Genomic DNA, 27,205 nt, shown 5'->3' on the forward strand with positions numbered 1-27,205 from the left:
ACTGGCTATTATTTGATAGTTTTGAAAATTTGGTTTGCATGCAGTGCTAGTTAAACTCTGATTTTATCCGTGGTAGGTTGCATGTTTATCTTAATCCTGATTGGTTTCGAACTTTCACCCATAATGATAATACTAAATTATTATTATTATTATGCTGGCGTTTGAATTTTCTCTTCCTAGGAGCTTTTTAAAGCTCACTGTCCATAGTCTGTAAAAAGGCCGCAGACCAGAGACTGTGCACTGAAAAATGTGTCTTAAATTAAAAATAGAAATAACAATGAGATAGGATTTAGCTAAGTCGTTAGTGCATCAGACTCCAAGCCGTAGATCCCGAGCTAGACTCCTGTCGGACCTTAAAGTTTCTTTCAAGAGAAGCCCCTCTGACTCACTATCCGGACAGTTACTTGCAACGAGAGAGAGTAATGTCCTGAAGTTGGAAGTATCCTGAAACTAATGGCTAAATTAATGACATCATTGAGGTGCCTTAGTTAATAAAGTAAATAAATAAAGTTAATTTACTAAACGAAGTTAAAAAATACAAAAATCAGAGCATCATACAGTTAGCATGGAAATCCATTTAATAGATGTAATTTCGTTTCACAAACAGTACAATGAATCTGATATTTAAACAAATCAGGTAAACATTAATCATAACAAAGTGGAGGCAACTTTTTGAGATTATCGAGAGATTAAAGCTGAACACGTGTACAATTTTAATCTGAGATTGATTAAATATTATTAACATATACCAATCGTAAAGTTATATGATGTAAACAGTGATTAACAAGTGTCAATATTAATATGAAAGTTCTGTTAAAATATTGGCATTAAAAATTAAATCTGGTTTAAAAGGAATTATAATATTAATTTGTTATTTTATCAAATCGAATCTATACAGTATGTCTGTAGTTTACAAAATCTTTTAAGACTACTTGAAGGGTTTAGAAACATATTTCGTGTAAAGGTAGTGGAACCCCACCACTCATCCACTCTAGCGTAGGGGTAGTGAAACCCCACCACTCACCCACTCTAGCCAGAGAGAAAGAGACAGCCCCCTCGGCACACAGAGAAGGGAGGCTCGGCGAATGTATATAAAAACGAGAGGAAAGTCAAAAAGGGATTCTGTTCAAAGTCTTACACTTTAATTGTACACATCGTTTTAGCCACGTCAGTCAGTCTGTTCTGTTCTTGTAGTGTAAAGTATACAGTCCTTGGCAGTCAGTCAAATACATATATAATATCTTATACCAATACAAGGTGTTATTTATCCATCAACATCTACAACCAACATCTCCTCAAACACCATTACATTCGTCTCCATCGAACAGTTCAATTGAGATGTTTAGAAAACACTGAGCAAGATTTCAAAAAAAACAAACTAAAAACCTGCTTTTTCTGTGCTAATTTTCTCATTCCCATTATATTTATAATGTTTTGCACACAAGTTTATATTTTGTATTTTGTGCAGTTAGTAAGGTGGTTTTTGTAGACTCTTGCGGGTATTAAAGGTCCTTAGTAATATGCAGCATCAGGATGTCCAGCTCTTTTTGTAACAGACTCAGCAGTGACATCGTATCGCGTTAATTTTTATTGCAAGGAACCTGTAACGAAGAAACAGTAACAGTGAAAATCGTGTGAGATGAAATCATATTGATGGTTCACTAGAATAGTGTAATGAATGATAAATATTTAAATGTATAATATTAAAAAAAAAAAAAAACAGATGTAAAAAATATTATTAGGAGGGACCTGCTTGATGATGATGCTCGCTGACATTTATAGCTGTACGCGTATATATATTTATGTCATGTTAGAGTTTAATGTTGACGGGATGCTAAAAATAGCACGAGTTACCGTTTAGGTACATTATTACAAGATAGTTTATCACTCTACTGGCCTCTTATATTTTTTTTGTTCGCTAAATACGCGGTGCCATTTAAAAATAATAATAATCACGAAGACGGCGAAAACAGGATCTCATTATTAATCAGCTTTGAACTCGTGATGATTGGCTTTCCATCGCGATCGTTTAAATACATCATAAATAAGAATGATGTTTATTTTATTATTTACAATACTCCAGATCCACGTCCTCTCTCCAACCGAAAGTTTTAGATCAGTGTTTTTGATTATGGCGACAATTCAGATCAATATTTATAAACAATTGTTCTGTAGATGCCTAACAAAATAGTCAATTTTCTGTTCGCTTTTTATATTAATTAATGAGGCAAAGCCTACATTGCAGGCTGGTGGCATGATGGCCTAGTCAGAACTGGAGGAATGTCAAAACAAAGTTACTATGGAATGTTGCTCTCGGCATCAAACTGGACACTGGAAGCCAACAAGTTTAATTTAATATGGCTGGGCGAACTTCCCAAAGGGTTGTTACTGTGGACAACAAACTCTGTTATCAGATGCCGTAACAATAGAGTTAGCAGTTGTGGGACAAATCCGGTAGGCGACATTAGTCGGCCTGTATCCCATATGGCTTGGTCAGCAGTCATATTTTGACAAACATGTATGGGAGAGGCGATGTGGCGTCGACGGTTTGATCAACTCAACAAACAGTCTCATCCTAATTCTATTTGTCGCTTCTGCGTGCAAGATTGATACCGAGTGAAAGCATATTTTCACTTAGTAGAGACAGAAGTGGCTGTTAGAGAGAAGGTTGTTCTGATAGTAGAATGATCTGCAGGAAACAACCGTCTTTTCTGGGGATACCTCATCGCACCTTGTAATGCGATAGTTATTTCGTTTAGAATAATAAAGAGAAGATAATTAATTGAAATTTGGGAGTAGTGTCAGACTCAAAATAGCCAATTACTGAAATACTGCCATGATCGTGCTCAAGATTCAAGGCTAAGTGAATTTAATTGCATTCTAGTAGGCAATCCCAGGATCTAGTTCGAAATAAAATAAGCTTTGGAAAGTGAGACTGGTCCAAGTATTACCTAGAGAATAATTAGCAACTTGTATAGTATCATTGTAACTACCCACCAGAATTGTGGCTCTGGGATTGGAGCCGTAATATTTACATCCATTTGCAAATAACTGTAATTTTGAACTCCTGCCCTCAAATGTTTAGATGACCAATAGCTAGACTAGGAAATCGTACATTATTGTTGCATTCATCGCTATCTAAGGTTCGAAAATAATACTACTACTAATGATAATAATGTCAAAACTTAGCTTTTACAGTCTACGTTAGGTAGATGATTACAGTTAATGAATAAGTAGATCTCGTGTTTGGAAGGTATTCTCCTTGCAGACCAAAAATAATAAGTCCAATATATAAACAAGAAATAGATTTCAATTAAATAAGCAGCATCCTGAAGTATTTGAATTTCTCCTAAGAAAATCATATTGCTTTTGGAGGTTAGACATTTCTACTTGATGTGATAAGGTGTATCTTATTGAAGATAAATATTTAATTGTTGTTCATTCTCTAGTCCCAAGGTCTTTTATAGTGAGTACATCCTGGTTGATGATCTTAATTCTTCGGAATCACTCGATTGATGAGCCAGAACATTTTAGTACATCAGTAATCTGAGATCTGTCCTCCATCGTTTGTTTTGCGGTCTTACTTTTATTTTTAATTACCGAGATTATTTAGCTGTTTAGATCTTTTAGCGTAGGCAGTTCTCTGGCCAACCTCTAAGGTGCCTACTAAAAAGTAAAGTAAAGTAATCGCCTATTTTTTCAGGCGAGGCTTAACGTCCAACTACCATTTACTAGGTGTCGTGGACGGAGGCGACTAGCAAACGTACTTTACTATTTCTCATTTAATCATTAAATAAAATCCAAGGCCAAGACCGGGAATCGAACCCAGTACCACAATGCATTTCAGCTTTGCAGGTCTCGCCTTTTAACCCGCTCGGATACCGTGGCGCCTAAGGTGGCTACTATATCTTCAATGAGACTGAAGCGGCAAATTTTATAAACTTCTTTCACGGTATAAAAACGCTCAGCGCACGAAGAATGAGTAACCTTTTTTTTAAGTTTTATTATTTAAAAAACAAAAGAAAAGAAAAAATCATCTTTTAAAACCGGACAGACTAAATGTTAATTGCTTTATTTCCTTGCTTTTTGTGGCCTCGTACTGCACTTTCAAAAATAAATAGCTTAGAAGAAGAGATAAATGGTAAAAGTGACGCTCTAATAAAGATTGAAAATTAAAATAACGTAATTTTGTTCCAGTTTATTCTATGAATAGAACAATGTTTGCAGCTAAACCCCTGATGAATTGAAAACGGCTGGTTTGTTCAGTTGACAAAACCCAGATTTAATGTTTGCACTAGCTGTTCCTGTCAGGAGAGGGAGTCTGCCAAAGTGACATTGTCTCTTCTTACTAGGCCAACAACGATTGTCTTTCCTTTAAAAGTCCTTTAGGGATTTACTTTCAACGCCATTTTAAAAGACATTTTAGCCAAGGAGGTTGACTTTTAAACTGGCAAGGTTCAGGAACTTCTATAAATTTAGACAAAGGGTATCTTTGAAGTTATTATATTTCGTTTTCAAAAGATTTCCAGACAATTAATTTAATTAATTTTCATATTTGTAATTAATTATAATAATAATAAGCGATCTAATTAAATTACTAATTATATTGCTGTTGTACAGAACCATTCACGATTCCCCAGCAACATATTTCTTGCAGAAAATAAAAGCGAAGAGAAATTAATTTTCTGACAATCTATTCCTCCCTCCACGGTTTACTTTAAACCAATCTAGTAATCAATCCATTAGTTTTCTTTTTTAGTTTTAATTATTACACACAAAAAAATTGTATCAGATTTGCTAATTGCAATTTTATTGCTTGTAAGTTATAGAATGTATGCAGAGAATTCATTTTCAATTGCTTATTATTTACTATTGAATGAAAAGTCGTAATAAATGAAATATAAAGCACGGAAAAGAGTAAAATTTAATGAAAAGGAAAATTGGCATTTATTTTAGAATAAGCAATTAACTGGAGAGCCCTTCTTGCAGTAGTACCTTAATGTGTTTCAGCAGTTATAAGAGTCCTTTCTAGTTCAAGTATGTTGGATTTTTTTTTCAACCTTAATTCTACGTAATTGGTGCATTGAATAATGTTATTTTTTTCTCTTTCGCTTTCTCCATTAGTATGTTTACGAATAAATAATGCCCTAAAAAATATTCCAAACTTTCTGTACGGAGAAGAATGGTGGTAGTGATCGGTTACATTTTTGTAATTCATTTTTTTTCAACGACGGAAGTGCTTATTTTGAAATTGGCTAAAATGTGTGTACGATGGTTAAGAACCTAATTCGTTAGGCACTCTTTCATAATTAATAAGACCAGTTTAGATGATTTTAGTTAAATGTCCCTGAACTTCACTAAATTCTTGTAGACTGAAGGTTGATGTCAGCAACTGAGGGCGCATTTAGAAACGAATTACTTTTTCATTTAGGAAAAAACGCGATCATTTACTTTTTCTCTTGAGTTATTTGGAGAATTTGTTTTATAAATAATCTGAAAATGTTTGACCATCAATAATACTTATTGATTCATTGTTGTTACTTCAAAACTTTAACGATCAGTACAGAGAAATAGGGTTCTGAGGCTTGTATGGCGCGAATTCGGGGTGTGATATCTTGGTAAAACCCAAAAAATCAGCTTTTCAGACAGAGCTAGTTGCAATATGTTTATATATTTGGGCTGATGAGATAATCAAGTGCCAAGACATAATTTTCTCTGCCATCTAGGATGCTCTGTTTGCTATTAACTCCTTTGTAATTAGTTTATTCAACGGATGGATAATCCAAACTGCCCTAATGGACATTGTAATGAGAATTGGTGCATCTAGTCTGGATTTCCGGATAGCATTCATAAGAAAAGCGTAATGAGATGGTAGTTGGCCTTCTCTGGTAATCAAGGTACCTTAAAAACAGAATTAACTATCAGTTGTGGTGTGTTTACGTTTCAGATGTTATCAGTTCAAGGCGCATCCATTACAATATTAATGAAAGCTGTATAAGATAATGAATATTCATTGTTAGCTTGAGTTATCTTTTTACTAGAAACACAAGACTATTTGTTCATAAGGAGTATCGAAACTCCCGTCTAATTTAATCAATACGTTACGATTAAACTTGTCTAGAAGGTGGTAACTGAATACTGTTCTATTCATTGGAAAGTAGGGAATATTCAAATAGTTCTACTAATTAACTCAATATCCTTTACCTTTGATTAGCATACATAAACTTTTAGAATTCCTTTACATAGCTATTTACATACGGTGCTACACATTCCACAGGTGTTTTCACTGCATCTCTACAATTGCACGTCACTTGTGAACGAATGAAAAAATTAGTTTTATTAACTTTCTACTTTGTGACTTCCAATTAGACAAAACAAAAAGAGGTAAGTTTTATTCTCTCTAGAAATGCTGAGTATTTGGGAGAGTACAAAGTCCCAACTTAGTCAAGCATCAAACAGCAAGGAGTAGCACATATAAAAGATATTTGTAAGACCTAATGAAAACTAACCAGTACCTAGAAATATAGACTTCAGAGCACTTTGAAATAACTAATTTAGTGAACTATTTACAGATAGATATAAAGTATAGAACTGGATATAGTTATGGCTAATTATTTAGTCAGCGAAATAGCGTAGTTGACGGTATGAAATTAGCCTGCTGGAGAATCTCGAATTTATATTTGGAGTTTTACAAGTTGGCTATCGTCTTTTTGTTTAGATTACACCGTTGGAATTCCAAAGATTAGAGTTTTTATAATTTCAATGTTATTTACTGTTTTCAAGTTCCTATCTCAAATTCTCAACTTTGGGTAGTTCTGCTTCTAGTACGTACTAGAAGTACATACCCTGGCCATCCACTGGCAATCTTGCACTATGATTGGTCACCATAGTTCTAAGCAATCCCGCTTTTTTTTCAGCGCTTTATACATTAAATCTAGTAATTTATATAATTGCGCAATTATTACTGAGTTGAGCGAATGTCGATTGAAATGACTTGGAACTTGAAGCGAACTTTGCCTAGCGAACATTTGCCGCCATTTTGTAAATTCCCCGAATACATAGCTCATTTGGGTTGCAAGTCTCATTGGTCTAATTCTATGTAAAAGCAATATATTTTCCATTTCCTTTCTAGATCACCATTTCCTTTCCCTCACCAGGTTTGGGGCAATCATAAATATTCTATTTCGAGCTTCACCGGAAGAGTAGTTTTGAGCGCCTCCCGATATCATTTTTCTTTTTTATAATCGGTCTGTGGATATAGGTGCATAAGCATACATAATTTATACATATTTATACATAAGTATAAATAAACGTCCCAGCTCATCGCAGGAACCTTAGAAATTATATTTCCTGTTACTATCCCCATGGGACATGACAGGAACTAAGCGAATTAAATCTCAAGGGCCGGAAATGCACCTCTGCAGAGTATTTTTTTAAAATCATTTTATTGAGATTTTTTCAAAAACGACTTCAATGTTTTTCCCTTATACTTAGCTTACTTACGTACATGTTGTCTGCAACTTTTATGTGAAACCGTTTTTCCTGGAAATTCAATTATAGGAAGCTATGTGATAAGGAGGTTGGTACTTTTCTCCGAAGTACCATTTCGGCATGTTCCTATCACTTATGTAATCCAATAGTGCATACTAGTACTTCTAGTACATATCCCACCAATATCATCTCCCTTCGCACAAGTGCAGATGGTGTACCGTTTTGCCTTTTAACGTAGCGTTTAACGAATATAAACAAGCAGAATGGTTTTGCTGGAGATTGTCCGCATTATTAGAAAGATTTCTAGGATTTTTAGGCATCTCAACACGTGATCAGGCATGTAAACTCAGATTGGTGAATCAGGATTCCATTCCAGTTTCTTATAATCCATTCATTCATTGGCCTACAATTCTCCGAGTATTAGTTGATGTTCTATACTCTGTTATCCTGAGCGTAAAATGTAAATTTTCTTGTAATCAATTTTTGAAGCCGACCTATTAATTTTTAACATTATATTTTTCAGAAATGTTTAATATTTTACCTTGTTCTGTATGTCTAGTAAGAAGTTACATATTTGTAGAACGTATTTGGACATATTTTAGAAGGTAGATATTACATTATTATTTATTATTATTATTTCTTCTCTTTGAGAATAAGCATATTTATTATTTGCATGAACTGATTTATTTCTGGAAAAATATACATATAGTAATAAAAATGGAGCTGGCAGAACAATGAAATGATTTTCCTTGGTTATTTCAATACCAAAAATCTTGATGTTGAAGTTCATTAAAAGATAAAACTTGCTGTTAGAGAGATAACTTTTGCAATCTGCTGAGAACGCCATTAATTACTAATTTTAATTTTTATTGTAATACTAATTATTTGAGTTGAGATAATAAGTTTTTTTAAAGCTTTTTCTAAAAACAATGAAAACCCATTAAAATAAATCCTTTGAAAGTTTTAAAACTAATCTAGGATTATTCTCTATCTGCAGCTATGCACAAGGGTTTTATTGCCATCTGTCAAACGAGGCCCCATTAAAAAGAATTAACGGAATAAATACCAAATAATGGAAGTTGTTTAGAACATCATTCTGAAAAGTATTAAGTTAATAAAGATGGTTTTATTTCTTTTTTTACATTTATTTTTATTTCTCTTTTATGTAGTAAATTATATTTGATTTTCCTTTTAAATGATTTCATCAAGACTTAATGCGAAATAAGGCATTGCCCTTAAGGTTACCTACAATTTGGCAACTTCGTTCCCGTCTTCATATCCCGCAAAAAACAAAGATGCACAAGTTTCTAGTGTGCAGTATTAACTGCAATTTGCATATCTGCAGTTTTTCTGGTATATTTAGCTAACAAAAATTGAAAAAGATACCCTATTCTTGAACCATTTCTATAAACGAAATGATTATTTCTAATTGGTTTCGTCATTCAAGACATCGTAAAAGTGAAATTAAATTAATTTCGTTCTTCATTGTAATTAGTTTATCACATTCTACTACCACTAATGTAAAGGAGACATTAAGGTTACTTCAGTTACTTAATTAAAAATCAATTCTTATCATGTATCAGTCAAGTTTAATTAAGAAAAAGGTTCTTAATTTATTGCTAATTAAGTTTTAATTTTGTTAAAGGTATTCACGTTGTCAATAATCCCAAAATTAAATTTTTAGATTTCAACCTTATTGAAACCTGTGTGTTTTTTCCAGGCACAAATTTCCAGTTTATTCATTAAAGCGGGCGTCAGGTGTGCGTGGTTCCCTCCTCCGATTGCACGGCCCCTCCGTTCGAATTGATTGCCCCACCGGTTCGAACTGTTATTTCCACATTGCGCTCATATTGCCAACTTATTGGATTTTTTATATTATCATTACAGCTTTAATAAAACAAGTATACATCATGGTATTATAGCGTGTAATTTGGTTCATGCATATGTTCTGTGCGTCTGTGAATAGAATATATAAAAAAAATCCCGTCAAGCTTGAACCAGGTATTCCGTTTTTATATACGGTTGCCATTTCCGGGGATTATGGTTTCCTGTTAAATCCATCAAGAGGAAGTGCGACTTTATAGAGGTGTTGTTTCAGCTTTTTTCTCAATTTTGTTAAAAAAAATTGCTCATATTGTTTTCTTTAAAATTCAAACATCACAAGCCGGCCGGCCACAAGTTAGAACTCTGTCGTTAATGACAACTACAAATATTACAAGAATTCTAAAATTGCAAAAATTCCGTTACTCTCTCTGGTGCCTTTACAAAGAAGGCATTATATTAAACAAATAAAAGTTTCATTAATTCAAACAATAAATTAAAATTATCCCCGAAGTTTTTTAGAATGGTCGAAACGTTCAACATTGAACCTTTTTGTACTTAGATATATGTGGTCTAAAATTTGAATGTGTCCCCCTTTCAATCCATCGGTATCTCTCATTTACGAAGCTTTCATTCCTATTTGAATTATTTTGTGAAGAGAAATTAGTGAAGTTACGAGGGCTTCATAATAATATATCAGCCCCCCACACCTAGTGGCCAAACATCTATGTAAATAATGTCTCATTTTGTTTTATAGAAAGCTTTTTAAAATCAGCGCATTTCATAACATAAATCAACTCACATTTTGAATAGAGCTCCAGATTTGCTAGCACCAGTTTACTGTTTTCATTCTTTAATAAATTTCCATTAATATTTAGCATGTAGGTAGCAATATGGTTTTTACACATATTTTTTTTATAACAAACTGTTATTATCACGTAGGATGACATGTGATACTTAACATATAACAGCTACGTGATGCTTACATACATTCAACTTCATGGTACTGAAGAGAGGCGGTCGCACCTACTGAGATAACGTTCATTATTCTCGCCCCTTTAGTTGGCAAATTTTATATTCATGAGTTATAAATAAGTTTCCAGCGATGTAGCCGTTTTTATTTTTATTTTTTTTTATTTTATATTTGAATATTTTAAATTTGTAAAGTTAAGGTAGTAAATTATAATTTCCAGCGGAATAGCCACTTCTTCAGTGTTCTTAGCCACTTCTTAAGTGGTTCCCAGACTGGTGTACCACTTGCAAATTTGTGCAACACGCCTTGAAAATGGTTAATAACGCTGGTTCAATCATTTATAGAAAGGTAACAAAGTGCGAATTTCAAATGTTCAGTCACTGTGCAGTTTGAAAAAAGATGTTCTCTTCTTAAGTTTCATGTAAACCAAATATCTGAACAAATTGTATGCAATTTCAGAGTTTCTATTTGGAACCTTTCTTTTGTTGCACAAGTTTGACCCTGCTTTCCAGAATTAAAGTGCATCGAAGTAACAAGGGGCTAAGATGTGTTCGACGATGAAGGCAATAGAGAAAGACAATAGTGAAGTGTCACGAGCTTTCAGGACTTTTGAGCTCAAGAAAAGGGCAGACATACTGGCACAGAAATGTTCAAATTCTTTCATGGGTCCGAAACTCTTCAAATAACGAAATCCATCTTCAAATTCCCATGTACCCAGCGAATTAGAGGGGTAAATAAGCATAGAGAAAGGAGTAACGAATCCCCAAAATTTGAAACACAGTAGAGATTTTATCGCTTTAGAAAACACCAGCTAGCTGTGGTCCATTTCTCAAGAGGCATCGTAGAGTGATCTTAAATGTAGAAAGTAGAATACCTGTTAGTTTCGTTCAGGACTCTGAAAACACCTTTAAACAAGCTCTCTTTTGGTTAACTTCTTCTTAGGGCGTCTCCGATGAATTCTTTTACTGCTTTTGGAGAAGGTATTTACGCCGCTATGCTTATTTACCCCTCTAATTCGCTGGGTACATGGGAATTTGAAGATGGATTTCGTTATTTAAAGAGTTTCGGATCCATGAAAGAATTTGAACATTTCTGAGCCAGTGTGTCTGCCTTTTCTTGAGCTCTAAAGTCCTGAAAGCTCGTGACACTTCACAGAAAGTGAGAACATAACAATTGTCTTCTTCAGGGAGGTACGCAATACAATCCTTTACTAGCCAACTTTTGAGCAAATAGGTAATATGGTTCAAAAAAGTAAAAAAAAAAACAAAGTTACAACGGAAATCTCATTTAAGGTACCAACCTTCCTACAAGCACCTTTCTTGGCAGTAAAGGGCAATTTAAATTAAACATTCCCGTCACAACCTTAATATGATTTTAAAAGTATCTATTTCTTGGTATTTGGTATCAGAAGGAGTAGTTTAAGGTTTTCCCCATTATCCTTTATAATTAAATCTCAGCAAGAGACTGTTCCAAATTAAATCTTTGTAATTTAGGGATGCAGCCATTTTAAGGCAAAACAATTTCTAATTCAGGTACACAAAGTCCATACTTGAATAGAGTTTATTTATTCTGGAAGGGTTGGAAATTACTAAAACGTAGAGTTTAATTTAAATATTCAACTTTAAATTTAGCATCCAAACATAAAATATATCAATTGTTCTGCTAAAAACCTTATATGATCTAGTTTTTGTGCATTAACACTTGTGAATGTCCTACAATATTTGCTCATATGGTGTAATTCAATTTCCTTTCACGACCTTCAGTTCCTAGTAGCAGCACCCCACAAATATAGGAAAGGATTAAGTTTTTGTTCCTGGGGGATGTCCAGAGCAAATAAAGGATCCTCCTAACAATTGTTTCTACAATAATACAAAAAGGCTCTCTCACGAGTTCTAAGATTAAACCAATCCTTTTCCAAACCCTAGGTTTCACTGTTTAGATAACCAGCATATGGGCGCTGTGGAAATGTTATTGGTTGGATTGAAAACAGTATATTACAAGGCAATTACAAAACCCACCTGGTCATTACTCCATTCTCTATCCTGTCCTGGCAATCTACCAGATATGTCTGTGCACACCATTTTATATTAAATTCTAACCACAGCAAAATGCTCCTAGGTATTTATAGGAATTGCTCTGGTTTAACTATCTTTTTATATTTTACCTGAGTGTGTATAAACTATATCTAGAGTGTTTTAGAAATTCAATTAAAAACAATATCATTTACAGTTATCTAAATTAAGCAAAGTTACCGCAATAAACGATAATTATAGCTGGCTATATCGAATTATTACAGAGAAACTTACACATGTAATTGTGTTTTATCACTTTTGTTTATGCGTAATTTCTACCAAATTGCCTTAATAAAATTACTCCCTTATCTTTCCACAGATCATCAAAACTAATTTAGATGTTTGTGCTAAAATAAGTTTGTTAGTTTAAGAAGCATCTGAAAATAATTGAACCTAAATTGTTACTTTATTGAGAAAAAGTTTTAGAAGACGATTTTCTTTTTATTTACTAAAAGTTCTTTTACTCAACTTCAAATTTATATCAACATCCACTCTGTTTTTTTTTTTCATTTTCTAAGTACTTTTACTTAGAATACTTTCTGTAGCGGTATAATGTCGCTGTAAAATGAATTGACAAACAAATTCTACATTTCTTTTCCAACAATTCACTCCACCCACATACAAATTAGTGTCTATCTTTATACTGTCTTCCAAATCTACAAAACTTTTATATAGTATCTTGGAATAAATTGGCAGCGTCACTTAATAAAAGGCCGCTGGCAGTAGTCTTTCCAGTAAAATTATTTTCTAGAGGATGAAATTGAAGCGCATTTCGTCTTCTAAATAATTAAAAATAGAAGAAATATAAACTTTGCTGTAATATTTTTTATGAGAATGTTTGAGTAAGAGGCGATAAAAGGCGAGATCAGTTTTATAATTAGTCTATTTATGTTCATCAAACATTTATTTATATTTACATTCAAGAAGTTTGTGCGCGCTCTGTTTGTTTTTATTGATAACATCAAAGTCTACCTACATCCGGCCGTTTTACTTCTATTTTTGGTCTTTATATATTTCTTTTTCCTGCAGAAATGATACGTTGGAAATGTGTTCGTCGTTTTCCTCTTAAATGAAATTTTCAGTGTAATTTAGTGATTACGCCACATGTAGGTGATTATTTTTAAAAACAATTAAAAATAATGCTACTTCAGGGAACTGTGCACCCTGCAGACATCCAACATAAACTAACACTACTCTAACATTTATAAAATTCTCACCATAAACATGGTAATGGAAACCATTAAAGTTAACAAGCTTTTGGCACAATATGAAAGTAGATTCCAGCGGTATAAAAATATCAAACCCTTGGCTTGTTCATCTCTTTGATATGTAGACATTACTGAAACCATTAGATCATCTATCGCGGAAATTGTTCAGAAAGGAACATTTGAAATTGGAAAGACATTTTACAGAACCTTGTTGTAGCACATAATCATACACTTAACATGCTTAACGGAGGTCTACAAACTAATGTCAACCATAACCATCTCAGGGACTTGCTAAAGATCTTCTAGGTGGCCATTGTTATTTTGGCTTCATAACAACTTTCTAAGCAAATCTCTGTGGAGATTATGGAAACTTAGCTAACTAAAAACGCATTTACAGCGTCAATACATATTACATAACGTTCTTATTAATGAATAATCTATCAAAAAGTCGCTGCATACTTGTAGAACTATGAATGTAACATTTATCAACGAATAAAGTTGTTGTTTTGCTGGAATATAATGGACCTAAGGATCAGATGAGTTCGGCAGGTAGGTAAGGTTAATCGGTTCTTTCTGAATCAACACAACAACATTGGACATCAACCTTTACCTCCTCATTTTGTCAAAAACCAAAAATAATGTAGGAATGTCTTGGATGCGAACTTACGATAATAGTTCCGAGTCTACTTTCCTTTAAATACGTACATTACATAATTTATTGCTCTTCTGCCATCTTCGACAGTATAGAGGACTTGCGGGTTCTATTCATCGCTATTCATTGCCAGTTCCTTTCTATTCATCCAGTCGCTTCCTCTTTCCTGCAATCCCTCTCTTAGCTTCCTTTACCCAACTGGTTCAGGGAAGACCCCGTCGGGTCCATCCTTCCACCAGTAACTCGAACATTAATTTTTCTATTCGATCATCTGCCCTTCACTTCCAATAAGTACCAGCTCTAGTATATTTCAATTTTATCGAAACAAATGAAAAGTTCATTTATTAAAGTAAAGATATTTTTTCAAAAACAATTTTAAATATGATAGGGTAGAAATTGATAAAATTATAATAAAATAAAGTACGTAATTATACAAAAGACTGCCGCCTTTTCATTCAAACACAGGTTTAGTGATTATTTATACGTTTATTTACTTTGTAATATGTAAAAATAAATATGTATATTTATTGCTTTTAGAAATACATCATAGCAAAGAGTTACGAGTACTCATTTTACAGGAAAGAAATTTCACATAAAAGATAATAAAAGAAATACATTGAACTTAAAAGTAGTAGTAGTAGTAGTAGTAGTAGTAGTAGTAGTAGTAATAATAATAATAATAATAATAATAATAATAATAATAATAATAATAATAAGATAATAACATAATTGTGACCTAATTTGTAAGAAAATCTCTTAATTTTAATGGTTTAAGTACATCAGAACTGTTGGGATTAAAATATGTATTTGAATGAATATAATTTTCTATAACAATGGAAGCTGGGGCATTCCAATAGAAAATGAGTAACAGAATCAGGTTGTCGCAATTTACCACAGATACAAAGTTTATTAACATCAAATATATATTTCACCTTATTTAAATAAATTCTTGTGAATTTTGAACTGGCTAACCTAATTTGAGTTATAACTTTGATATTGTTGAAATGAAGATTAAATCTGGTATATTCCTCATCTAGACCAAATGTACTAACATTTCTATAAAAATAATTAAATGAGGAATTAATAGCGGATTCCACATCTAAACTTTAACAGTGATTTGTCATAGTTGAAAATAAATATATAAAACATGTAAATGTTATTGAATATCATAAAATAATAATTTGTTTCTGCAAATGACCATCATCCCTGCGGCTCTTGGTTAAGAATTTTTTTTAAATTATTTAAGGAAAAATAGCTCTCTACTTGAAATAGGTTGCCAGAGCTTATTCTCTACTTGAGATTGGTTTAAGAGCTTATTAGAATTTAAATAGGCCTCAACCCGGTATTACCCTATTAAATTTCAATTACATATTTACGTTTATTGCTACATTAATATTAGCCTTGGTTAAGTAACATTTAATATTGCAAAATCTATATCACTAAACTTAGGCAAGCCTGGATTATATACGTATACAAAATATAACTAAGTTGGAAATAAGTAATGTAAGTAAAAAAAGTAAGTAAAAGTAAAGTAATCGCCTATTTTTTCAGGCGGGGCTTAACGTCCAACTACCAAATTAGGTGTCGTGGACGGAGGCTTCTAGCAAACATACTTTACTATTTCTCATTTTTAAACATTAAATAAAATCCAAGGCCTATGACCGGGAATCGAACCCAGTACCACAATACATTTTAGCTTCGCAGGTCTCGCCTCTAACCGCTCGGCTACCGTGGCGCCTAAGTAATGTTAGTAAAACACCAATATTCAGATAACGTACAAAATTAATAAAAATAAATCTTTTTATGAATATGAGAAGTGGTATTTTATCTCTACCCACGAAAGCCCAATTATTTCTCCTTTCTACATGCCTTTTCCCATATCTTGCTCCAAACTTGGGCGTATAGAGATATCACTCACCTCCATAGCCTGGACTTGTCACTTAAGCTTTGTTATGCGGGAGCCAAGACTCATTTGAGTACGTTAGAATCGGACAGAAACAGCGATCTTTTCCTTCGATGAGATTGTCCCCTTTTATAGACTTTTTTTCTGAGTGCTTGGAAGCCCACTAGAATAGGTCCTAGAAGCTGCCTACTATTGCCGATCACTGACAGATTTTATACGTATGATCATTAAAAAAATCTTAAAAGTAAAATTAACATACTGACGTCATTAAACATTTGAACATCACAAAAAAATAAATTAAATAAATAGCAACAATATTTTATATTTATTTATAAATAACCCGAGAAACATTTTGTGGATCTGCAGTTTTGACAGTGATTTCCCTGGCAGACTTTTGTCGTTTCTCTTAACCTGGCATCCTGTACACAATTTGACATCTGTATGTTATCTGTATGTGCGCAACCCTATGTTCTAATCAATGGTTGGCTGTTAGGGTGTAGTTACCATTGGCTACCGCTCATGTTACTACTACATTTATGTTTATAACCATTTTGGTAGTAACTACCGAGTCAACATTATTGTTCTTACACTTTTATTATTGTAAACTAGATTAAAGAATTTACTAGGATAGAAGTTTTGCTTACATTTCTATTTCATTTTAAAAAGGAATTTCTTAGAAGAGTGGAACAAATCCGCATAAGTAGTTTAGAAGGTAAAAAACGCTGCCTCAGACTTCTTGGCTGATAATTGGGATATGAAGGAGTTGAGAGGGCTTGGATGTGCGGATTCGAATGAGAAGCTAGTTTGGAATGTTCAATGTTCAAAAAGCAATCTAAAGATTTCTACTGAAACCGCAGCGTTTTTTATATAATAAAAAAGTGTACTAAGAAGATTTTTGTGAGGTCGGTAAAAATGGTTTCTGATGCTCAATCTTCCGCTGAATTAATCTTCTGAAGGTGATTCTTAGGGGTTACCTAAATGTAAAGAGTCAGGAAAGTTGTAAGATTCTGGTAACTAACGAGGAATTACCTCCTTTGGCATGAGGAGAAAAAGTGCTTGAATTATTACAGGGAAGATTCTCAAAAGAAGTTTATAAGCCTGAGTTAAACTCAATTTGGAGGAAGTGGCAATGGAATTCCTTACAAATTTGAGAGGGGACACACGATTAAAAATCAACCGATTTGAAAGAAATCACTTGATGGGGTCCTTTAATAGATTAAAATCACGAGATATTTGCAGAGATGAGCCTGCTATTTTGGCTGCTTTCGACTGATGTCCTTCTTCAGATGTATTTTGGGCATCAGCCAGTCATCTGATCAGTCACCAGGACCTCTAAACTGATCAGATCAAGACCAATGGGAATAAAGATCTTTATATGGCTTATAAAGTATAAAAAGGTTTTACCTATTTAAGAAGTATGCTACAACGGGACTACCAATCGAACGAACACACCATTTAATCCTAAATCCTGCGCACTATAGTCAATGCTTCCTTATATGTAACTAACCTCTCCATTCACACCGACCTGAGTATTCCCTTCGATTGCTACTTAGGTCAAGTCCGTTATCTGAACATTCCAAACTAGCTTCACATTCGAATCCGCACATCCAAACCCTCACAACTCCTTCAGCTCCCAATAACCAGAGCCAAGAAGTCTGAGGCGGCGTCAGTCCCGAGTACATTCTGAATGCCTGACGTCGGCTATCCAGAGAAGCAGTAGCAAGCAGCACGCACCCTATTTATAGCGAAATGCGGCAGTCTTCGCTGGATGAACGACGTTCATGAGTTCAAGTTATTGTTTAGGGCGCGGGCCTTAAGCCAGTGAACGTACCGTGTGTATAGTGTGTACACTACATACATCCGTTTTGGTTGTTGTAAACCATGTAGTGCAGTTGTAAAATTCTTTAAATAAATAACAAAAAAAGTATGCCAAGGGATAGTTAAAAATTGTACATAAAATTGTCTTCTTTTTTTTTTTTAATTAGTGCTCTAAAATGTAGAAAACAATTTTAAAAAGTGAGGAAGGATTACAAAGAATATCGAGGAAAGTTGGGCCGGAAATTCCAAAAACAGCTTTTGATCAAATTTACAAAATTCCATGAAAAACTAATTACATTTTCGTTTGGAAAATAACTTTCGATCCAAAAATCGTGTTCCAAAACTCAGTATTGTAGGTATTAAGAATTCCTGGAATATTTTTTTTTTTAAATAATTTTTATTGTATAAAATCTTCTTAATTGAACAGGATTCGTTTAATCATATTAAAGGACTCTTTTTTCTTTTTTTACAAAGTCCTTTTATTTTTTTAAAAATAAAAAAGAATTAAAAATGTTAGCGGAGAAAGTGGGATTAAAAATAAATTATTCAGACTAATTCGTGACGTAAATTTATCTGCGTTTGTTCATTTTTTTTTGTGAAATTTTGAGTAGATTTCTTGGAAAATAAATATTTGTTTCGCTTCTTGCTACATCATAAGGTGGGAATCATTATATTTCAGTTAATGACGGTTGGGGAAGTAGCAATTATATCTTAATACACTTATCGAGGAGCTCATGACGCATGAGCACCATCACTTTAGTTCTATCTGGCCGAAGATCGGAAAGCATGAACTGGCATCACTTTACCAAAAGATAGGAGCAGTCAGGATGAAGATTGTTTTTTTACGTGGACACTTTTGAGGTTCAAAGTTTTAGACGAGGAGCTTTCAAAAGATAGCTTTAATCACTGATTAAACTTTCTAAGGATTGGATTTAAACAGTTTTGGAAAAGAAGAAGCAGGATTGACTGCTGTAACCTTCATTGGACTATAATTTTAATTTTGAAGTCCATAAAGTTATTCATTGGTTGGATATTTCCAGTAACAGACGTACAAAACTTTGTTGGGTGTAGATCTTGAATAGGGTAAAGTCGGGTGAGATGGCCAATCGGGAGAAATGGTCAACAGCCGAAATTTTACCGAAACGTCGTCCGACGGCGCTGCGTGACCTCTCCAGTGATGAACGTTCATGTGTGATTACAGTGAGTATATTTTGGTCGGCGTCAAAGCGTTATTAATTAACTATGCCAACCGTTTCAGATAGTTACTGATCACATACTTTTTAGCATTCTGCGCCTTGTGTTTACGAATAAAAACTCTCCTCCATACAAAATATCATGATATATATCCAAGATATTAACAGTTAGAACAGAAAGAGATCCTTTATACATAAATACAAGAATTTTAAACTTCACAATGCGTACCATCGAACCACTCACTGGATATCATTTAACCAATCAAAGAAAGTATAGACAGCAGATGGCTCCTAACAAACTAACACAGACAAAGTTCTGGAAACATAGGGACTTCTAAAACTTCCCTACAATGTATAACATTCATTAAAATTTCCCTGAATAACAAAATAGCCATTGTACCGGAAAACATGATACAAACAATAGAGATTATATACAAAATAATTGGGTTTGAGCATTAAATAGTGGTTTCGGAGAAAAATACTAACTGCATAAATGCAGGATAGACTATGAAGGGTTGGCGGAAGTTGTGCACTGCATTGTCTGCAATGTTCAAACAGTGGATATATGCCCTATTTGTGCTCCCTTTAACTATAGAATTTACTCATCTAAAAGGTAATTAATACTGAACAATTTACAGACAGTATCTTTTATAATAACCGAATTAAATTCGTTTTTAATAAAGAATTAATGGGAATCTGGCAATCAACAATTCTTACATTTCATTGGTTGAAATCAATTATATTTGTAACAGAGAAAACGGAACACATGAAATTGAATAAGAGAAAATTCATTGATGGAAAGCACAATGCAGGTAGAAAACGTTGCTATTTTTTAAATTTTCTTGATTTATGTCTAAAAATAACCGTTGTCATTACACCCACGTTCTTTTATCATTATTGATATTTACAGTTTGTAAAAGCTCTTCGTAGTCTAGTTTTGGTTCACTAGAATAACGTAAAATAATAAAAAAATCAAATATGAACCGTTTCTAAATTTTAAGAGAATCGGAAGTGCCTCATTACTACGATTTAAATTAAACTTCCTTTGTTACAAAACATAAAAATTTACTAATTTTATTGAAAACATTTTCTAGGAACATTGGATAAAAGTACTCTAGAAGGAATCTTCTTCTAAAGTGTGCCATCTTTGTGAAATGTTGTTCCTACTTCTTGTTTTTAATTTGCCAAAAAAATGGCATCTTCAAAATGAATATATAAACATTGAAATCAATTATTTTTGAGTATAAATTCCAATTTAAAAAAAAAATATGAAGTTTAGACGCTAGAATTTTTTTGAAACTTCATCTAGTTGTGTGGAAGAGGTTCATCCTTTGGCCTAGGTTCCATGTCCAACAAAATTCTCAATTCTTCTGCGTATTTATTTTGTATTTTTGATTCTGCTTTCGTGTTTTTAAGGAGTATTTATTTTTACCTTGAACCTTCTAAAAATATGTATATACAGGGTGTCCCGAATTTAAATGTCATAACTTCGGGAGCGTGTAGGGGATCGATAAACTAAAAGAAAAAGTGGTATAGAGATATGCTCGTTTTTGCTTCGTTTTGGAGAAAATCGCAAAAAACATAAAACGTAGTTTTTATATGGGCTGATGAAAATCCACGGGCTGTTAGGGAATGGAGGTTCCAGCATGAATTTGCTGTTAACGTTTGGCTCGGAATTTTGAACGAGTCTGTAGTGGGACCAATTTTTTTACCCCGCAGATTAAATGCAGCCAGCAGACTTTTTGGAGAACGAGTTGCTTAATTATTTAGAAGATATCAACCTGCAGCAACGCATCGAAATGTGGTTCCAGCTCGATGGGTGTCCAGCTCATTATGGCAGAGCTACTCGAGCTTGGCTAGACAACCATTATCCACGAAGATGGATTGGACGTGGAGGAGTAGTATCTTGGCCACCCCGATCGCCTGATCTGACACCACTGGACTTTTTTGCATGGGGTCTCCTGAAGCAGGAAGTTTATTCGTTACCAATCAACTCAAGAGAGCAATTACAAGACCGAATCGTGGCTGCAGTACACCAAATATCACCAAATCAGTGTTTGGCTGCAACACGAGCTGTCCGTACTAGATGCAATGCTTGCATTGCTGCAAGAGGGCAACATTTTGAACAAATTTATTTACATTAGGCAAGTGACAACGCGAACAAATAAATATGAATTAAAAAGTAATAAATAAGTACAGAAATAAAAACTACGTTTTATGTTTTTTGCGATTTTCTCCAAAACGAAGCAAAAACGAGCATATCTCTATACCACTTTTTCTTTTAGTTTATCGATCCCCTACACACTCCCGAAGTTATGACATTTAAATTCGGGACACCCTGTATATCTAAAGTTTATGTAGGTAATATGAGTTAAACCACATAATCAGTTCTAACGTGTTGCGTTGTAAATTTTACGTGTAAAGTAACTTTATGTATCATCACTTCTTATGAAACCTATTTTAAAATTTGAATCAGGCCTGAACTTGTGGAGAAGCTTTTTAAGTTAATGAAAATATAATACTATGAAGATTTTCCTGAAATGCCTTAATTTCATATGCAAGTGTTTGCATTATTATACATGAAATATTTAACATTTTAATTTTTAAATTTCATGTAATTTCAATTAATTAGAACTTTTTTTAATGTAATACATAGTTAAGAAACCAAATGCTCAGCGTAGCCTTGTACGATTGAATTTTATAACCAAAATGGTACGACAAGATAGTATCGATCTAAGTCAAGAGGTGATTAACAATTTGGGAGGACCCAAGCAAATAAACTTGAATTTTCGTTGAATATTCTATGAACAAAATTGGATTAACTCCTCTTTGTAAGTTTAATATATCCTGTTAAAGAGTTGAACATAACCTTTTTAATGTCTGATGCTCCTTGTAAAAGCTATCGGCAATCAAAATGTAGTCTAATTATGCTCTAGCTTAATGGAGTGCTACATCAATTTAGAAGTCGGTGTTTTTAAATATCTCTAGTCCCTTTTTACTCTGAATGCATGCAGACTACCATTAACTTTACCATAAAAAATGTCGTAGAATGTGCATCAGTCTGTACAAAATACAATTTCGAGCAAAAGATGAGCCAAATTGCAGCAAATGCCGGCCACCGAGTGTAACACAGGCTGTTAATAAACAGCGATTAACCATGGTTACATTGAATGTTTGCCAAGATATGTTACGTCCCAGTAGATTCTTGTTGGTTATCATATTTTGAAATATATTAATTAAATTATTATAAATGAAATCTTTTAAATCATTAGAGACTATTTCTTACAACTTATGATAGTTTAAAAGGCTGTTCTTAGTTGTTCAAAACTTTGAACTAATTAAGAGTTTATAAATTCATAAATAAAATCTTAAGTCTAAGTGGCCCTTATTTACTCATATCTGAATCTAAATTTATCCTCCCGTTTTTAATTATTATAATTTATAATCAGGGATATTTTCTTTATTGGTCCAAAATGAACTCTGGTCTAAACTAACAAATATAGGAGACGTTATTGAAAGCTTAATCGTTTCAGATCTATTTTTTAAATATCTGAGTTCATTGGCGCCAGGAGATCATTGGTGTTCTCTCGTTTCAGACAACACGGTCTTTTATTGGTCCAGTGTACTATGGGGCTCTTACTTATAAGGGGAGCTTACCACTTCTAATACTTTAATTTCCATTTAATATCGTTACTGTTTTATGTTTCCATACTAAAAGCCATTATTTGCTCAAGCAAATAACTCTGAATTACATTTATAATACATGCAATGGCCAACTGCTTCAATAAATAGTAATGATACAAAAATTGAATAGTTAAACCACTTTTGAGTTCATTCATTCTATCAAAAAATTCTGTTCGAGTGAATTTAAAAACGTTCGGATAACACTTAAGTTGAATCTTACTTAAAACTTTTATTCATGTTGATAACTCTAAACAAATCACGCTAAACAACCAATTAAAACTGTAGTTTCCAAAGTACTTGAGAAAATCATAAATCTGTAAACTTTAGTACAATGCACGGTCTATTAAAACGCGGTTTAGTTTTCCTGAATTTTGTTATTCAAGTCGAACTATTCTATATATTATCATTAATAGATTTGTTCAAATATTTGCTTCTCTCTAATTATATTAAAAAATGGGCACTTTCAAATAAATTACATAAATCGTCTGGCTTATTCTTATTACGTAACGCGGACACATTTCCTTCTAGACCAACGTGCTAACACTTATTCTGTTTGTATAGAATAACTAAATGAAAGATGCTTCATTCTCTCTCATTTATTAATCTCTTTTTTAGATAAAACAGGTGATTGTAGAGTATAGATAATAGTTCTTCAAAATTTTAAGGCACAGAGCGCCTAGAATTGATATTATACTCTCATGTCGATAGGAAAGTACTTTAAGGAAGGTTGATGAATTAGATTATCTTTTTATTTTGTAAGTAAAGCTTGCTTCACATTTTTAAGTACTTAGTTTCTCTTGAAATTTGACAAATCTCTCTTACTTAAGTAAACCAGTTTAGATCAGCCAGATAATGGCAATCTCTAGCATCTCTGCCAATTCTTCAGGCATTTCTCATCTCCTCGTCTCAGGAATTGATTATAATTCATTGTTTTGTACATGTTTTTAATTTAAACCAGATCAACGTGTGTTGTCATTGGCACCTGTAATTTTTTGTCAGTGCTTGCCAACCACTGGACAGTATCCTCTCGACTAAGACAATATAGTACATCAGTAGACAGTGAGCTTGAAGAAAAATAGTCTTAAGAGCAGGCAGCTTCTTCTGTCTTGTAATGAATAACGTTATTTATCGGAATTCAGCATCGTAGGCATGCGCAAAAAAAACTTGAATATTTCATCAAGATTCAACTTGCTATCAATCAAATCATTCGTTATCGGTTCATAGTCTAAGCAGCTCGTTCACCATGTCCGTTTTGCTGCTACAAACTTTCTGTTTGTAGAAGCTAGAAGCTCTAAAGAAGCTAGCTATCGCAGATATGGTACTAAGCTTCTATTCTATAAAGTAGATCTATATTATACGAAAACCTTTTAGGAGCAACTTGATGGGTCAAAAAAAAAAAGTACAGATTTTAGAGAGCTAATTTAACCGCTAATACTGTTTCTTCCCGCTAAAAAATAGAATTAATGATCAACATTTTTACGGCGCCCCTTAATGCTTTTCACTTGGTAATTCTATAGACTCAAGTAATTAAGGAGTATAAGTGCGGCCTGAGTTTAATCAAATATTAGATTAGCTAGGGTTAATCAACAGGATTAGCTAGCCGTTGGGAATATTATTTTTTTATTTTTTTTAATGTTTCAGCGTAATGACCTGCCTTCTGAATCGAAAACTTTTCCTGTACTCAGGCAGGACATTTCGCTGAAAATTATGTTGAAATGGATTCAACTTATAAAGTTACTAAAATCGAACTATTCTTTAAAAATTATTTAATGTAATCTTTGGCGTTTTAACACAGTAGCAGTTGGATAAAGAAATAAGTAACTTAGTATGAAACATTATTATTGTCTTTTGCTGTTATTGCCTTTTAAATAATTTTATGACTAAAATACTGTCTTCCTGTAACAATTTTGATTATTTGATTTAATCTCATCGAGAATTCTTAGTTTCGAAAGAAATCAGAAAGCCCATAAATATGGTTTAAAATATAACTTGTTAGTTTTACAATAAAAGATGATTTATACTGTGCAAGTGTGTACTAGATTTTCTACATTTTGTGCATCTGGGCACAAACTTGCGTAAAGAAATCGTTTTATAAATTGTCCATGCAGTAGCATACCTGTTACTTTCAAAAATCTCTTAAATTGAACTTTAACTTTATTTTTGTGGTACTGGCGATAAGTACTATAAAAAAATGTTTGTCCGTCTGTCACTCATCATTACTTTATTTAATAAAACTGTCAAGCTGTTGCTGTAGTGGAAATATAAAAATCTTTCTAACTTTCCAAGCAAATTGGCTGTCCAATATCTAGTTATGCTGGAATATTTTCTTTTTTTCTTCTATCCTTATTTGTACTATGAATAAAGCTGCTGTCACAATCACTTGTAGATACTGTCTGTTCGCGGGAAATTGTTTTATATTTTATTGAAGGTTTATTAGGTACTGACTCTAATACGATGTACGATACATTCTAATCACCTGTTTTGGATCATGTTACTGAAATAACGAGAATATATAAATAGATTTATTTATTGAATCTATGGTTTAAATAAATTACACTATATTTACTTTCTCTAACATGGTGAGAGAAGTGTGGCAATCTTTAGCTAGTAAGTTTCTATCAGAAATAAATGTTTAGATAATTGAGTGCGTTTGTATTTTATATTGCCACCCATTTTAAACTTCGTATTGTTCAATCGTAGGATTACTTTTGGAGGGGTTCGTATTAATGATAAACTGCTATCTTTTCAAAATCTATTCATCCTAGGGGTAGTGCTAGGCAAAACCTTGATATCATTACATAAAATTGCAAGATATGTAAGAAATCACAAAATCGACAGGATTCTAGAGGGAGAACTATATCTTTGATGGGTTTGGTTACTTTCCAGGTTTTCTTTAATCTTGATTGGATAATGGCATCGCAGTTGTTGAGTATCTGGGTTTGCTCCATCACTTCAAGAATTGGCTGTTTGGTGACACGTAGCAGACCTCCAGCTTCTTTAGGTACTCTCTGAGTCGCGATAGTGGCTCGAGGAGAGGCCCGTTCTGAGTAACTCTTCACTAAGATGATTTCTCATAAATTACTCCTACAATTTACCATTTACTCATAATTTATTCATTTCTTAGAACATATAGGCCACATTTCTCATGAATTTGAGAAAATTCTAAATAAACTGTCGCTTCCATTAAACCAGTTTTGTCAGAACCTTTGCATTCTTGAATCCGAAAAAATGATGCCCAAAAATTATAGCCTTTATTCTGCAAAAAAAGTGTAAACTTCTTACGCGAATTCGTTTTTCAAAAACGCCATACTTCTATTTGATTGTAAACGGAAAAAGAAGTTCATGTAAAGTAGTTCCCAGTTGGTTTGGTGTTAAGGCTTAAATTTTCTATTTTAGAATTCAGGTCATTATTTAAACATTATTGAAAAACAGAATAAGTTTTAATATATTATTAATACGGTAACTAACAATATTTCGAATCCTGAAGTCAAACAACTAAAACCTAAAGCTTAAAGAAGAAATGTTCTAGAATCTATCCAGTCCTAGTATTAGAGGAAGTTAACAATTTCTTAGCATCCCTTCTAACAGCTTCTTTTTCATTTCCGTTCCTTGTATTACGGAAGTTTTAAGCAAAGATATAAAATTGATTTCTAGGTTGGTCGCCTGGAGTGTTTGTGTTTTGTATGAGTCTGTTTGCAATACCCCAGACGGTAACTTCACCTTCTTAAACTAAAACATAACTTTCAACGTTTTCATATTTGTTTTTTCTCTGTTGAACTGTTGCCATAGTAAAGGTAAATTAATCGCCTATCTTTCAGGCGGGGCTTTAACGTCCTGCTACCAATTTGGTGCCTTGGATAAAGTCGGAAGTACTATACTTCGCTAATAACTTTTCTCTAATAAATAAAAAGTAGCTACACGTGATATCCTAACTGGGGTTCCCTCACTTACAAATTCATTTTACATAACCAATACACTTGTTTTCATATATCCATTTCCCATTTCAGGTTTTAATTTCTTTATAGTTGAATTTTATTCAACATTTTTTAATTTCTATTGGAACTATAGTCTCACTCTCGATTCTTACTTATAAATACATTCGCTTCACACATTCATCCCTCTACTATATACAACTATTTACATACAAACTTACAACTAATGGATGGATCAGTACTCTATATTCCTGCCATCCTTTTAGCTTAACCGAAATTAAAATCACGTAATCCTTCTCTAATCATTTTCTTACATTCATTCTAATCGGCTATAACTTTTAAATACATTCATATTTCTTTGCTAGCTCTGCTGAAGATTTAAACACATAGATATTGGAGGAGAATATTATGTCTTCGTAGCGAAATGGTGCATCTAAATACATGTATAAATCGTCAAA

At 33.1% G+C, this 27,205-nt stretch overlaps 1 protein-coding gene across 17 annotated transcripts in view; it reads left to right on the forward strand.

Annotated features, from left to right (window-relative positions):
* The window catches only part of LOC141454708 (somatostatin receptor type 2-like), a 177,543-nt gene that overhangs the window by 83,796 nt on the left and 66,542 nt on the right, over window positions 1-27,205 (forward strand). The window lies entirely within an intron of this gene.

The sequence above is a fragment of the Rhodnius prolixus genome, unplaced genomic scaffold (assembly GCF_049639745.1).
Source record: "Rhodnius prolixus isolate KJV_2025 unplaced genomic scaffold, Rpr scaffold_9, whole genome shotgun sequence".
In the NCBI taxonomy this organism is placed as follows: Eukaryota; Metazoa; Arthropoda; class Insecta; order Hemiptera; family Reduviidae; genus Rhodnius; species Rhodnius prolixus.